Source organism: Lampris incognitus, chromosome 14, assembly GCF_029633865.1.
Source record: "Lampris incognitus isolate fLamInc1 chromosome 14, fLamInc1.hap2, whole genome shotgun sequence".
In the NCBI taxonomy this organism is placed as follows: Eukaryota; Metazoa; Chordata; class Actinopteri; order Lampriformes; family Lampridae; genus Lampris; species Lampris incognitus.
In genome coordinates, this window is record NC_079224.1 from 19,057,029 (window position 1) to 19,072,716 (window position 15,688).

A 15,688-nucleotide genomic window follows, 5' to 3' on the forward strand; every position below is an offset into this window, starting at 1 on the left:
TTGTTCTTGAAAATTGGTACCAGTATGCTTCTTCTCCACTCCTCAGGCATCCTCTCACTTTCCAGGATTGTGTTAAACAATCTAGTTAAAAACTCCACTGCCATCTCTCCTAAACATCTCCATGCCTCCACAGGTATGTCATCAGGACCAACTGCCTTTCCACTCTTCATCCTCTTCATAGCTGCCCTCACTTCCTCCTTGCTAATCCGCTGAACTTCCTGATTCACTATCCCTACATCATCCAACCTTCTCTCTCTCTCTCTCTCATTTTCTTCATTCATCAGCCCCTCAAAGTATTCCTTCCACCTTCTTAGCACACTCTCCTCGCTTGTCAGCACATTTCCATCTCTATCCTTGATCGCCCTAACTTGCTGCACATCCTTTGCAGCTTGGTCCCTCTGTCTAGCCAATCGGTACAATTCCTTTTCTCCTTCCTTAGTGTCTAATCTGTCATACAACTCACCATACGCCTGTTCCTTTGCCTTTGCCACCTCTCTCTTTGCTTTACGCTGCATCTCCTTGTACTCCTGTCTACTTTCTTCATCTCTCTTACTATCCCACTTCTTCTTTGCCAACCTTTTCCTCTGTATAATTTGCTGTACTTCCTCATTCCACCACCAAGTCTCCTTGTCTTCCTTCCTCTGTCCTGATGACACACCAAGTACCAAGCTTTCACTTGCACTGCACCTTAATAAAAAGGATTCAACTGCCAGGTTTGCTCCAGTGTTCCTCTCTACTTTGATGTTTGTCCTCACTGAGAAGCACCGGATTGCCGATCAGCAGATGCGCGCTGAGCTCACCCTTCTTGTGAAATATAAATTACAGTTCTTACCTGCAGCATAAAGGCGAATAAGAGAGAAAAATGTCTGAGAGAAAAAGCTGAAAGGGAAATTACCTTGCACAGGTTGGCCAATATCTTGATGGTATGCACACATGCAATATTCTACCATTCTTGCCTCTCTGTCTACTTAGGAAGAAAAAATGACAACCCATGAGCCCTGATTATGTACACAGCCTGTTTGCACACACTTCAGCTGGACAGTAGCAGAAAAACATCTATGCCAACAGTAGGTTTGAGCATACCCGGCAGATGAAATGGAAACGGACTGAGACTTTGGCCCCTAGCAGTGACACTGACCATGAGACTGTGGCCCCTTCCAGCACCAGCAATGACACCAACAACACCATGGGAGTACAGGCAGACTGTGAGGAAATTACTCTCAAGCCACTCAGCCCAGGCATCATGGAACCATGCTCAAATGCAGCCTGCAAAGCTACAGTCAAAGCATTAACAAATGAGTGCGCTCGACTTAGAGCACAGGTTCATAGTCTGAAGGACAAAGTTGATCTGCTTTCTTTTAATGAAAAGTCATTTAAAGGAAATGATGAAATGGTACAGGAACTCACAAGCCTTCCAAGCTATACTAAATTAATGGTTGTCTTTACCTTTCCGTCAGGATTTCTGAAAGCTAGTCCAAGACTGACTCCCTTTCATAGCTTTCTGTTAACACTGATGAGAATGAGGCTCAATTTATCTCTATATTTTTTTGTCTATTTATTTTGTATGTCTAAGACAAGTGTTGCCAGAATATTCAATAGTACATTAGATGTTATGTATGTTAGACTGTCACCACTATTTTGGCCATCAAAAGAACAAATTCAGGTCAGTCTGCCCATCTGTTTCAGGGATAACTATAGCAACTGCACTTCTATCATTGACTGTTTTGAAATATTTATAGAGAAGCCAAAGAACTTGAGAGCTCGTGCACAGACATTCTCTCAGTACAAGCATCACAACACTGTAAAATACCTGATATCAATAACACTACAGGGTGTTATATCCTTTGTGTCAAATGGCTGGGGTGGACGCACAAGCGACAAGCACATCACAGAAAACTGTGGATATTTTGAGAAATTGTCACCAGGAGATGTCATTCTTGCAGATAGAGGCTTCAGTGTCAAAGATACGGTTGACCTGTATTGTGCACAGTTGAAAATACCAGCATTCACCAAAGGCAAGCAGCAATGGCATACACTGGAACTATAAGCAACAAGGGGACTGGCTGCCATCAGGAGCCATGTGGAAAGAGTCATCAGCCTGGTCAAGACCAAGCACACCATCCTTCAGACCACCATCCCACTGTCTCTCTGCCAAGCAGCCACTCAAGGACAACCTACCTCCCTTGACAAGATGGTAACAGTTTGCTGTGCTCTTTGTAATATTTGCCCATCTGTGGTCCCCACAGAATAGACAGGCAGTAGTTGCATGTAAAATGTAAAACTGATACATCAAGGCAATAAATGTGACCATTACTGTAACCTGTGGACTTATTGTATTTGGCTTTAAATAAACCAACAGTAATAGAGTTTACTTTAATACAAAAGCAACCTTATCGTCTCCAGTAGTACATCATTCATTTCATAATGTCTCCTACCATTTAAAAGAGTAACTATGTAGGGGTTAGAAATCATAAGTTGTCTGTCATCCAGCATATATGCTATGTAATTACATATAATTACTTTCGGCACAATCTACAGCATTTGTATGTGTTCAGCGATGTCAGATGAATGCGTACAGACCATAAAGACAAAAGAAAAAACAGCAATAGTAGATCAGGGGCCTCATAACATTTATTCCAATTACAGCATCCAACTTAAAAGGTGCAGGAGCCAGAGCCAGCAGAGGGCTGAGTGGGTAAAACCAACCACTTTCATCTCTGGTACAAACAGAGGTTAAAAGCTATGGAGGTGGAGGCAGTAACAATGCAGTATTCCTGCCTTCAGGCTATCTCCGGTGTATGGGGATGGGCTGTGTACAAGGTAAATAGGAATGTCAGGAAAAGTAAGTTGGGGCAGACGCTTCGTGGACGTTAAGGGACAAAATAAAGCTGAAGGCAGTGGTGGATCTAGAGATTTTTTCCTGGGGCGGCAAAGGGGCGGCAAGACTGTGTCCCAGAGGTGGCAGCTGCCACCCCTTGCCACCCTGTAGATCTGTGAGGGGGAGGGGGATTCTAAATCGGCGACTTCTGTTTGAGATGAGTTTGGTGCGGGTCTCATTGACCTTCACCATGCATGTACATAAAATATACTTTAAAAACATATTATCTGATTTATAAATGGGGTGGCAACAGGGGTGGCAAGACTGTGTCCCAGAGGTGGCAGCTGCCACCCCTTGCCACCCTGTAGATCCGCCCCTGGCTGAAGGTAATAGGGAACACTACCAATAATTGATGTTTTTTCCAAATATCGCTCTCTTTCTCATTCAAATGTGCAGTGTTGGTGGTCATGACGGCAATGACGGTCACAGTAGAAAACTGTCATGTCACTCGGACACAAATATGGCGGCGGGCATTTCGGAAGTGGCGTATTTGGTACCCATGAATGGGCAACGGCCCTTAAGTGTAAAAGCGCCCTCCGCGATGGGAGAAAAAAAATGTGTGTTTTTTTTTTTAATGTCGGGCTCCACAGATATATGACAACAAAGCTTGACCCATTCTCTTGATAATTATCCAATCAGAATGAAATAAAAGTTGTTTCCAAGAAAATTAAGTCCCATATTTGATTATTATATTGGTGAGATGGCTGGGCAAGTGGTGACTGGTGAGCAAGCGGCAGTAGACTGTATAGATGGGCTAACGGCCGAGGTGAGTGGGCATAGAGAACAGGTGGCTTACGTTGCACAGATTCAAGACCAGTTTTTCTTAAGCCAAGTCAAGGTTAGTGGAATTGTTTTTTACCTGTCTCACTATCAGTTAGGTTGTATCAGTGAGAAGTGTGCAGGAAAAATTGCTAAGCAGCAGAAAATGGATGGCGTTAATCAAAAGCCCAGCGGGGCGGCCAAAAGAAAGAAAGGAAAAGGAAGTGAAAGAAACAGCCACAATAAAAATGTCCCGCTAATAAGTAGTTTTTGTTTTGTTTTGTTTTGTTTTGTTTTTCAAAAAAGCTAAACAAAGTGAAGAAGAGGACATTCCAGTGGAGGATCAAACTAGCAAGTAGTAACAATAGCCTGGAAGTGTCTACCATCGGTTGCAGCAATGCACAGCCTCAGCTAGCTAGCAACGTAAACGTTAGCCTGGAAGTCTTTAGCTCCAGCAGACACACTGCCTCTGCTAGGGGTACAAGAAGATAGGGAAAATTACGAAAAAATGGGAGAAGAAACGGACAAAGATGGGGATGACCAAACAGTGGAAAGTAACATTACTTCAAGCTCGTTTGCAGTGACAGGATTTGGAGGACTTTATCACAGAGTTGGCACAGAAAAAGACAATAAAGAAGAACGTCTAAAGGTAAGAACCGTTTGATTATGTTGTCAACAGTATTATCTGCTGTGGTTGTGTTTTGCTGTATATTTTGTGGATGAGTTTATTTGATATGCTGTTTGCATAACGTGTATTGCATCACTGTGTGTGATGCTGCTATATTGTATTGGTGTCAGTTTGTCAAGTTAATTATATGTTTGTTTTTGCAGTTCTGTGTGAAGTTGCCTAGCTCACTTAGTGAGCCTTGTTTTGAAACCTGCATTCAGCTGTGCTGTGTGATTACCTTAGGATGGCATTGTTGTAAGCCTATTCCTAGTCAGTCACATTATTATGTATCAGTAATAACTGGTGGAGGAAGATGCAGAGGACAGGAAGAGATGGAAATGGATGACCCGCTGTGGCAACCCCTAACGTGAACAGCCGAAAGTAGTAGTAGTAGTAGTAACTGGTGTGCTGTCTGCTTGGGTGGTTTTCCATGAACACAAATATTGCCATAGTTAGAGTCATACACTGCCTTGAGATGATTTAATCCATTGTTTCTTTGTCTTGTGATTTGTGAGTAAAATGGCAGTACTTGGTCTATAGTGGAGAAAGACTAAACTTCAGGTTCACCATGACATTTACAAGGATAGACTGAATAAGTACAGCAAAGAAATTAAACAGGCCAGACAATCTTTCTTCTCCAAAATCATTAATGAAAATATTAACAGTAGTAAAGTGTTTTTCTCTGCTATTGATCAACTTATTAATCCGCCATTTCCAAACCCATCAGAGATGCTGTCCACTGAAAAATATGAGCAATTCGCTACATTCTTCAATAACAAAATGATTGCCATTAGACAGAACGTTAGTGCCTCGAGATCCAGTAATGAACCTACCTTCCAGTTCTCCAGAAATATCACTAGCACCATGTCTCACTTTGACCCTCTAGACCTTAAAAGTCTAGACAATATTGTTGGGCAACTCAGGTCCTCCACCAGCTGCTTCAATCTTCTCCCTACCACATTTTAAAAAAATGTTTTTAATTGTTTAGCACATGATGTTTTAGAAATTATTAACTGCTCTCTTCAGGCAGGTATATTTCCTGCAGCACTTAAGACAACTGTCATCAAACCACTTCTGAAGAAGAGCAACCTTGATGTGACAGTTATTGCCAGCTACAGGTCCATTTCCAACTTACCATTCCTCAGCAAAATACTTGAAAAAAACAGTTTATTCACAAGTTAATAACTATTTAATATCAAACAACCTTCTAGCCATTTATCAATCAGGTTTTCGATCTCACCATAGCACAGAAACAGCACTTAGCAAAGTTGTGAATAATCTGCATATGAATATGGATTCTAAAAAAATTATTTGTTCTTGTCTTCCTCGATCTCAGTGCTGCCTTCGACACTGTTGATTATGACATTTTGCTAGAGAGATTAGAAAAATAGGTCGGCTTCTCTGGCCCGGTTCTCAACTGGTTTAGGACATACCTACAGGACAGGCAGTTCTTTAACCATCCCTCGTGCTGAACTATATAGGCATACCTGCTCAGCTGGACTGGTTATTCAACCTTAGACCAATGGGTGTGTGATTATGGTCTGGTGGATTTGACATGCCAGCTCGACTGGAAGCTCAAAATAATTAAGGTGGGCTTTAATGGCTGGGGCAAGGGGTGGGCGTGGTGTGTGTATGTGGTTGGGGGTTAGTATGAGCTTTATTACCCAGGGGCCCCTAGGGGTACTAATCCAGCCTTGTATGGCATCTACTTGAGGGAGCAAAGTGAAAATGACAGGAGGAACTACCCAGTGGACAAGCTGGTGGGTCACATCTACTCTGGTGTGATTTGTCAGCAGAGCAAAGCTAATGCTCTTTTCAAGCCACCTGTTATCAATAAAAAAGTGACCATCATGTCCAAGCTCAAGGAGGTTTGGAATCAGGCAGTGAAGTTTTCTCTCAGGAAAGGCAAACTTGATGCCAAATAGAGGTTCAACAGTTAGTGAAGTTATTTCGTTAGTCAGTTAGACAAGTTATTTGATATTTTGACTCGCAAGTGTCAGATTACCAGTTGTGAGGCAGGAGGCTGTGAGTGTGAGGGCTGTGTGATCCAAGCCCACATTAACTGTTCCTGCAGCAGAGAGAAAAGGATTCCTTTGAAAGATCTTGCCTACATCAAGGGACAGAAAGAAAAGGTTGGAAGTAAAGGACCCCACCAAATGGGGGGCCCTGATCTGCCGGAGCACAAGAGACAGGTGAGGACATTGGAATGGCGGGGGATGGAAAAGAAGGCAGAGGAAAGGAGTAGCAGGGAGGAAAATGCTGCAACAGCAGAGAAGGCAGTCAGGAAGGATGATGAGAGATTTTTGGCAGATGGTGATGAGGATCTGGAATTGGAGAGAAGTGGTGCTGAAGATGAGTTTGTCCCTGAAGTTGAGCTCTGACCCTGAGCCTGCAGCTTCAGCAAAGGTGCAGAAACACTATGATGAGATTCACAACATTGTCCTTCCTAGTGTAAGGTATGGCATAGGGCTGAGGCCAACTGCAGTGATAGCAACTGCAGCTCTGATTGATGCAGAATCATCACAGAAGACAACACAAGTAAAGTGGTTGATAAGAACAAGGTCAAGAGAGCACAGGAGAAGTTGATGAAAGAGCTGGGGGAAGAGTTTAAGAAGTGCAGGGAGGAGGGGGGATCTCCTGCATCCTCTCTGATGGGCAGATTGACCTGACCAATGTGATGATGGAAGCGCAGTCAGGAAGGATGATGAGAGATTTTTGGCAGATGGTGATGAGGATCTGGAATTGGAGAGAAGTGGTGCTGAAGATGAGTTTGTCCCTGAAGTTGAGCTCTGACCCTGAGCCTGCAGCTTCAGCAAAGGTACAGAAACACTATGATGAGATTCACAACATTGTCCTTCCTAGTGTAAGGTATGGCATAGGGCTGAGGCCAACTGCAGCGATAGCAACTGCAGCTCTGATTGATGCAGAATCATCACAGAAGACAACACAAGTAAAGTGGTTGATAAGAACAAGGTCAAGAGAGCACAGGAGAAGTTGATGAAAGAGCTGGGGGAAGAGTTTAAGAAGTGCAGGGAGGAGGGGGGTTCTCCTGCATCCTCTCTGATGGGCAGATTGACCTGACCAATGTGATGATGGAAGCTGAGGGCAGTGACCAATCTTTTCCTGCAAAGATCAAGGAAGAACATTATAGTGTTGCCAGTGATCCTGTCAGCTGCTATCTGTTCCACTTTGCCCCAGAAACAGAAACTAAAGAGGAGTCACATGTGGAGCAGATTGCAAAGGTCCTGTTTGCCTGGCTGAAAAAGAGGGGTTTTGATAAGACCTTGTGGGCCTTTGGAGGAGACTCAACAATTGTCAACACTGGTGTGAAAGCTGGAGTAATGCGTAAGCTGGAGCTGCACGTGGGGAGAAAGCTGTCTGGTTGGTGTGCAACCTGCACACTGGTGAACTTCCCCTGCACTGTCTGTTTACCTTGATGGCCCTACTCTGTCAGACAACAAATTATCCGGGCCAATAGGAACGGTCCTTGATTCTGCTACAGACTTGGATGTCAATCCAAACTTCATCTGGATCTGCTGCCTGACAAGGTCATTCAAGATTTTATATTTATCTGTTGTATTAACTTTTTATTGTCTACCCTGCTTTGTTTTGATTTTATGCTGTCTGATACAGTGCTGCTTGTTTTTTTGTTTTGTTTTGTTTTTTACTGTGTTCTGTAAGGTGTCCTTGAGTGCTCTGAAAGGTGCCCACAAATAAAATGCAATATTATTGCTGTTATTATTATTAAGATCTCTCAACTGATCAACACTATGGCTATAAAATTGTCTGTGCAGTCAGGGATGGAGTGCTTCATGCAAGGCTGGCTCTGTTGGAGATTGGACCAGTAAACCACAGCTGCTGGCTCCCCACAGCAAACAGACTTCTCAGGCCCTGTGTGTCAAAGCACAAACTTAAAGGAAAGAACCTGAAGAATTTGCAGTTCATTGTGGAATTCATCACTGGAGTGCATTATCCATGTTGGTTCAACGTGAAGGTCAAGCACTCCTGGATCGAAGGGCCTAGGCACATCCGGTTTGAGCTGGACTGCCTCAAGTCCCAGAGGAAGGAGCTGCTGGATCTTGTGATGCCGACAGTGACAAGACCTGCTTGGTTATACCCACAATGAAGCCATCCTCCAAGCACTGCTGTGCTCTGAGGATCAGAACGAGAGGATTGAGGGGGTGGAGAGAATCCTGGCCATCAGGGGAGAGCGGACCCCAGACACTCAGCTGGGGGACTCCTCTGTCAGGGCCAGAAGGATGTCTGACATCAATTGTGATGCTTCCAGCATTAGTGACTTGATCAGCTGGTCAGAAGGTGTGTCAAAGCCACCTCTCAGCTGCTCCCTAAGCACCTCTGAGGAGAAGAACTTCCCCAACACCCTCATGGAGGTGCTCAACTGGCCTTGCCACACACAAAGCATTTAGAGGGTTGTTAAAATTGTGACTGAGGCTTCTGCTAAGAACTTCTCACGGGAGGGATCAGGGCTCAGGAGACCAGCAGGAGGCTGATGTCCAAGAATGACTCAAAGCAGGACTTGTGCAACCTGGCAAAGTTCAAGAAGTCAGGAGGTTGAACTTTGTAATTGTATCAAGTGATATACATGCAGTTCACCTGTTAATAAATGTGTAAATTTGATTTGGCAATATAAATGATTTCCCTTCTATCTTTTAATATCTTATGAAGGGGTTTGAAAGGGTGACATTGGCAATTGAGAAATGATATAGGTTAGAGTTATCCAAAAAAATAAACTCATATTTGAATTCCCCATAAAAAAAACTAAAAAATAAACACACACACACACACACACACACACACACACACACACACACACACACACACACACACACACACACACACACACACACACACACACGTTAGGATTTCCTTCATGTTGGCACCTGAATATGACCCACCCTATTAGGACTCAAACCCAGGACCTTCTAGCTATGAGGCAACAGTGCTAATCACTGGGCCACCATGCCAGGTATCCCTAATACTTGACAATGCGGCTGTGCAGTTGTGACAGAAATTCACATTTACTATACAGAGGCTATAGTATGAAATTAGGAGTCTGAAATTGAAGGATGCAGCACAGAGAGTAGAGTCTGTTTATCAGAACAAAGCATGTGGAGGAAAGTTCAGTTTCAAATTAGCTTCAGGTTCAATTGCGTTTATTGATCAGTGCCATACCAAGAAACATTTTTTTTAAAAATCAGAGCATATGAATTAATTTCCTTGAACATGTACAGATATTTTTAAAAGCAAACCACATTAACCTGTTTAATTGCTCATATTCCATAACCATGCATTTGTCTTATTATTCATAGTCACTAATCCAAAAACACCACGAAATATGTTCTTTACTGTATCTATTGAATATTTAGCTCTTTTTTTTTTGATTGATGTTATTAACTTGTGAGGAAAATCAGATGTTGACTGAAAAAAAAACACAAAAAAAAACAACAGCAACTGATTGTGTAGCTTGTTTCATATCGGCACCTGCAAATAACACTTAATAAACTTAGCACAAAAAGTAAGGAAATTTGCATTTGGTAGATTATTTCTTTGTTGTAACAATGCTTCTTGGCAATAAATCTGATATCAGGCACCTGATTGTCAGCACCTGGGGTACCAGAAGCTCAAAACAAGAGTCAATGGCAGCAGCAAAATAAGCTGTTTGGCATTGGCAGAGGAGATTTGGCAAATTTTTCATTGGCGCAACCCACATACTCAGCTCTGTTGCTCATCCCACAAATGCATGTTCCTTACAAATGTGGCACCATTTAAAAGGGAAATAAACAGGCTTTCCAATGGTATAAGATTTATTGCCAAGAAGCATTGTTACAACAAAGAAATAATCTACCAAACACAAATTTCCTTACTTTTTGTGCCAAGTATATACACTCACTGGCCACTTTATTAGGTACACCTTGCTAGTACCGGGTTGGACCCCCTTTTGCCTTCAGAACTGCCTTAATCCTTCGTGGCATAGATTCAACAAGGTACTGGAAACATTCCTCAGAGAGTTTGGTCCATATTGACATGATAGCATCACGCAGTTGCTGCAGATTTGTCGGCTGCACACCAATGATGCGAATCTCCCGGTCCACCACATCCCAAAGGTGCTCTATTGGATTGAGATCTGGTGACTGCGGAGGCCATTTGAGTACAGTGAACTCATTGTCATGTTCAAGAAACCAGACTGAGATGATTCGAGCTTTATGACATGGCACGTTATCCTGCTGGAAGTAGCCATCAGAAGATGGGAACACTGTGGTCATAAAGGGATGGACATGGTCAGCAACAATACTCAGGTAGGCTGTGGCGTTGACACGATGCTCAAGTGGTACTAAGGGGCCCAAAGTGTGCCAAGAAAATATCTCCCACACCATTACACCACCACCACCACCAGCCTGAACCGTTGATACAAGGCAGGATGGATCCATGCTTTCATGTAGTTGACGCCAAATTCTGACCCTACCATCCGAATGTCGCAGCAGAAATCGAGACTCATCAGACCAGGCAACGTTTTTCCAATCTTCTAGTGTCCAATTTTGGTGAGCCTGTGCGAATTGTAGCCTCAGTTTCCTGTTCTTAGCTGACAGGAGTGGCACCCGGTGTGGTCCTTCTGCTGCTGTAGCCCATCTGCCTCAAGGTTCGACGTGTTGTGCGTTCAGAGATGCTCTTCTGCATACCTCGGTTGTAATGAGTGGTTATTTGAGTTACTGTTGCCTTTCTATCAGCTCGAACCAGTCTGGCCATTCTCCTCTGACCTCTGGCATCAACAAGGCATTTTCGCCCACAGAACTGCCGCTCACTGGATATTTTCTCTTTTTCGGACCATTCTCTGTAAACCCTAGAGATGGTTGTGCGTGAAAATCTCAGTAGATCAGCAGTTTCTGAAATACTCAGACCAGCCCGTCTGGCACCAACAACCATGCCACGTTCAAAGTCACTTAAACCACCTTTCTTCCCCATTCTGATGCTCGGTTTGAACTGCAGCAGATCGTCTTGACCATGTCTACATGCCTAAATGCATTGAGTTGCTGCCATGTGATTGGCTGATTAGAAATTTGCGTTAACGAGCAGTTGGACAGGTGTGCCTAATAAAGTGGCCGGTGAGTGTATATCCGTGTGTGTCTCCTTCAGTGGTTTCAGGAATGGGTTGATTTTGAACATGCTTTCCTAGAGAAAAAAAAAATCATCTAGGTGGTTGATTCTTTGACACTTGTATATTTAGTTAGTGAAACAAAAAGTGATTTAAAATAGAAAACATCCTATTATTCGTCATACTTGTGTAACACACATGCTTACATCAAATATTACATGTGGTTTTCTGTTAAGTGTGTTGTATTATACACACACACACACACACACACACACACACACACACACACACGTTTGGTACTATCCAAGCAAGTCATCCATCCAGCTGTTGTTTGCAGTGGTATTCTCTGGTTCAGTGCTACTGCTAACAGGGCCCAAAAGAGTGTCCATACATGAATCTGCATCTCTTGGTTCAGCTATGGGTTTTTCTGGTTCTGATACACAATCAAACAAAAGACCTTTCTGATTCAAAGGGGAAGCACTTGATAAGCTATCTAAACCTAGAAAATCGTCCAATGTATTGGACCAGGCTTGAGTGCTTGCTTGCATTGTAGAATCTTCACACCTTGAAACATCACTAATCCCAAATATATCATCGGGGAAGTGGGAAAGCTTCGGGTCTGAGGAAACACCAGGAGTGCTTTGACCATAAACATTGACATCAGGGGGTTGAATGAAAACTGTACCTTCTGAGCCAAATATATCAAAGTCAGCTACCTGTTCTTTTGTCTCAGTGTTTGTGCTGAAACTGAATGGATTTGAGGTTTTAGTCTCATTTTGTTTTATGGGTTCTGGTTCAGAAAGTTGCTTTTGACTTTCAGCTGATATGGGTTGAGAGTCCAGCACGGCAAGAGATTCCTCAGAGGTATTTCCAGACAAAAAGTCAGGGATCAAAGGAAATGCAGATGTTGTATCAACAGAAGTATTTGCAGTTATCTTCTCCTGAGAGCTTGGTGGACCAAACAGATTATAGGGATATTGAGGGGTCTCCTTGTCCACATTCAAAAGCATCCCATCACAGTGGTTTGTATTAGCTCCTAATTCTGCATCAAGTATTTCATCTGGTGGCTGGACAGTGCTTTCTGCAGCCATCTCACTGATCAATTGCTCGACAGGGGTGGGATTAACAGTGTTTCCAAAAACATCATTAGGTGCCCCCTGAAAGGCATCAACTAAACTCTCATCAGCACTTTCCTCTGAGATCATCTGATTGACGGATACCTCTGATATTTTGCTAATTGATTCATCAGCAGGAGAAATATCTTCAAAAACAGCCATTCCAGTCATAATGTGAGAGAGATTGTTAGTTTCAGTGTTCTTTAAAGTTGGTTCTGGGTTATCTGATGGATTTATGTCCTCTGTAGCTTCCACGTTAAGAACTTGTACTGGAGCAATTGAAATTGGTTCTTGTACAATTTGATCATCCCGTGTATCATTATCAGCTGATGACTTGGACAGGGGCTCTGTGTTTTCACCTCTGTGTGTGATACTGTTGGGATCAGTAGATTGGGAGTTGCCATTTATATTTTCAACAGGTTTTTGTTCTGAAAGAGAGATTTGAGATTCCTCTGTGTCAGCTTGGACATGTGTGATTTCCTCTTTATCCTTTTGCTTAGCTGATTCGGTCTCACCGGTGTTCTTCTCTGATGATGACTGAAACAGTTTTTCGAGGAATCCACTGGGTTTGGCCTCCAGTTTCTTGTCACCCTTAACTTCAGCCTTTTTTGCTTTTTCATTGCCACCTGATGAAAAAAGCTTGAGCAGGGGACTTTTCCCTTTGGACCAGGATCCCTTTTTGACATTCGTCTTTTCAGTCTGTTTGGTAGTGGAATTCAGAGAGTCTGACCTGTAAACTCCCTTCCTCTGAGAACCACTGGTCCATCGCTCTTCTGAATCACTTTGTGAATCATTCCTTTTATTTCCAAGACTACTCTCTTCTCCACTTACATGTTCGGCTTGACTTTCAGCCATTATTTGACTTGATGAATCACACTGACCTACTGGATTCTCTGCTAAAATATTTGGTTGCTCAAGAGACATAGGTTTTATATTAGGAGCCATATGATCACTGTCTTTCTCGTTGTACGATTCATCATTAGTAGAGTTCTCTAAAAGTCCATTAAGACTCAGAATGTTGTCTTGATTATCGATCAGCACGATCTCCTGATGGCTGTCCACATTCACAATATCTGGATTTGATGTATTATTTGTTTTTCTGTGGTTTTCATGCTCGTATGGCTTAGGTATTACCTCACTTTCAACTTCTTCTTCCCTGACTTCTGAAGACAAATGTCCAGAATTCATTTTGGTTGTGTCATCTTTCACATCCTCAGATCTATCATCTGAATGCTGTTGACTGTTATCCATTTGCTGCTTATTGTGGTCTTCATTTCCTGTTTTTAAACTCAACTGTAGCTGAGAGGAAAGCTGGTCTTCTTGGACAGCGTCAACAGCTGGAGCAAACCGAACAGTTTTCTTAACTCTGTTTGGGGATGCTCTGTGCTCATCAGATGTCAAATTATGTGTCTTTATCTGGGGTGTCAAATTTGCATGTTCTGTTTTTAGTTTTGTGATAGTAGTACCCTTTCCTGAGCAAGACGAAGCAAAAGCAACCACTGTTGAAATGATGCTGTCATTGAAAAGTGCTCTTTTGGTTGAAACACTAACTTGTTTTGTTTCTTCTGGAGGCAATTTCTCGGCCGATTTAAACCTTGTTTCTGTTGTTTCCTTAATCCCAGAAATTGAGGAGTTCAGCAATTGTTTCTCTACCTTTCCCTCGTTGATCTTAAGGTTGTGTTTGTCTGCCTGATGATGGTCTGAAATACGAACAGTAAATTCGGCTGCCTGGCCTTTGTCTGATATCCTATTTCCCTGGACTGGCGAATACACCTGCTGAACAGAACTACCCCCTATACACTTTTTAACTGGTGGCCAACTGGTTTTCAGTTTGCCCCTTGTCTCAGGAGCACTGTGACATCTGAGTTCTCTTGCAGACACACCGACGGCAGGTTCTCCTGAGCCGTTGAAGGTGTCAAGGCTGCCCCTCGTTGTTTGGGGGTTCTTCACAGCGTCTTGTTCATCAGTCTCTGCAGTTTTCTGAAGCCAGCGGTCTTTATGTTGCTTATGCCCAAACCCCTCATCATAATTTCCCTTTCTTTTGAAAAGTTGCTGATAATGAAAGATGCAGTAGAACGCTCCATACAGAGATGAGTAGTTGTGCATGCTGCAATGAAATAAAACACATATCCATTTGTGACCTTGTGAAAATTGTGATATACATTTAAATGGTAATTTTTGGCCAATTTTTCATATTTTCATTTCAATAATCAATAATTCAATGACCTTAATAATTTCATTTTTGATTTACAAACAGATACTACAATATATGCGTATTTAACATGGTTGTCAACATTTTGGTAATTTTTGGGGTTAAAAACGGTGGGTACTTTCAATTTACTGCAATTTTTTTTCATGAAAATATGGATTAATCTCACCTTAGTTTCTTTTTACAGTGTTTACAGCAGAAACAGTTGTTGTGCAGGATTAGTTTGTTAGCCACCATTTTCTCCATGGGGTAGACCGGTGTCAAACAGGCAGAACACATTTCTTTGGCAGGTGACTGGAACTATGATAATGACAGTTTTGATTCAGTTTTCATCCCTTATAAATATATGTGTGGGTGTGGGACTTTTCTTTATTGACACATTATTCATATTAGCCGTTTAATACATCCACACTGAATCATATTTGTGCTGTTTTCTGTCCCAACATTTATTTCTCGTCTCTTTTGTCAGTTTGACTTCTATTTGAAAGAGATGTGTGGATGTTGTGATCTTTATTGGGGGTTTTTTGTAGGTGTTTTTCCCACCAATATGACCATGAGAAGCATACAGCTCTATGATTTTTCATTAACATCAGTTTTCATAGCAGTAAAATATGAATAACTGATTCTGGTGTAGTATCTCTAAAAATAGAGTATGTAAGTCCTGCAACTAAATATCATCATCATCATCAGGTCGAGTATCCTCGGATGAAATAAAGTTTATAAATATCGCCAACATTTTGCATCTTATTCATACTGCCAAATACAGCTTATGGCAGAAATCAGTAATACATACAACAAAAACAAAAAAGACAAAACGTCAGTCTTACATTAGAAATATATGCTTTCACACCATAAGTTCAGTGACATTGTATTGTGGATGTTCTTTAATAACTTAAATTAACTACTGTGATTAGTGGTGAATTAATGAGGGCTGTGGCAATTAACTATC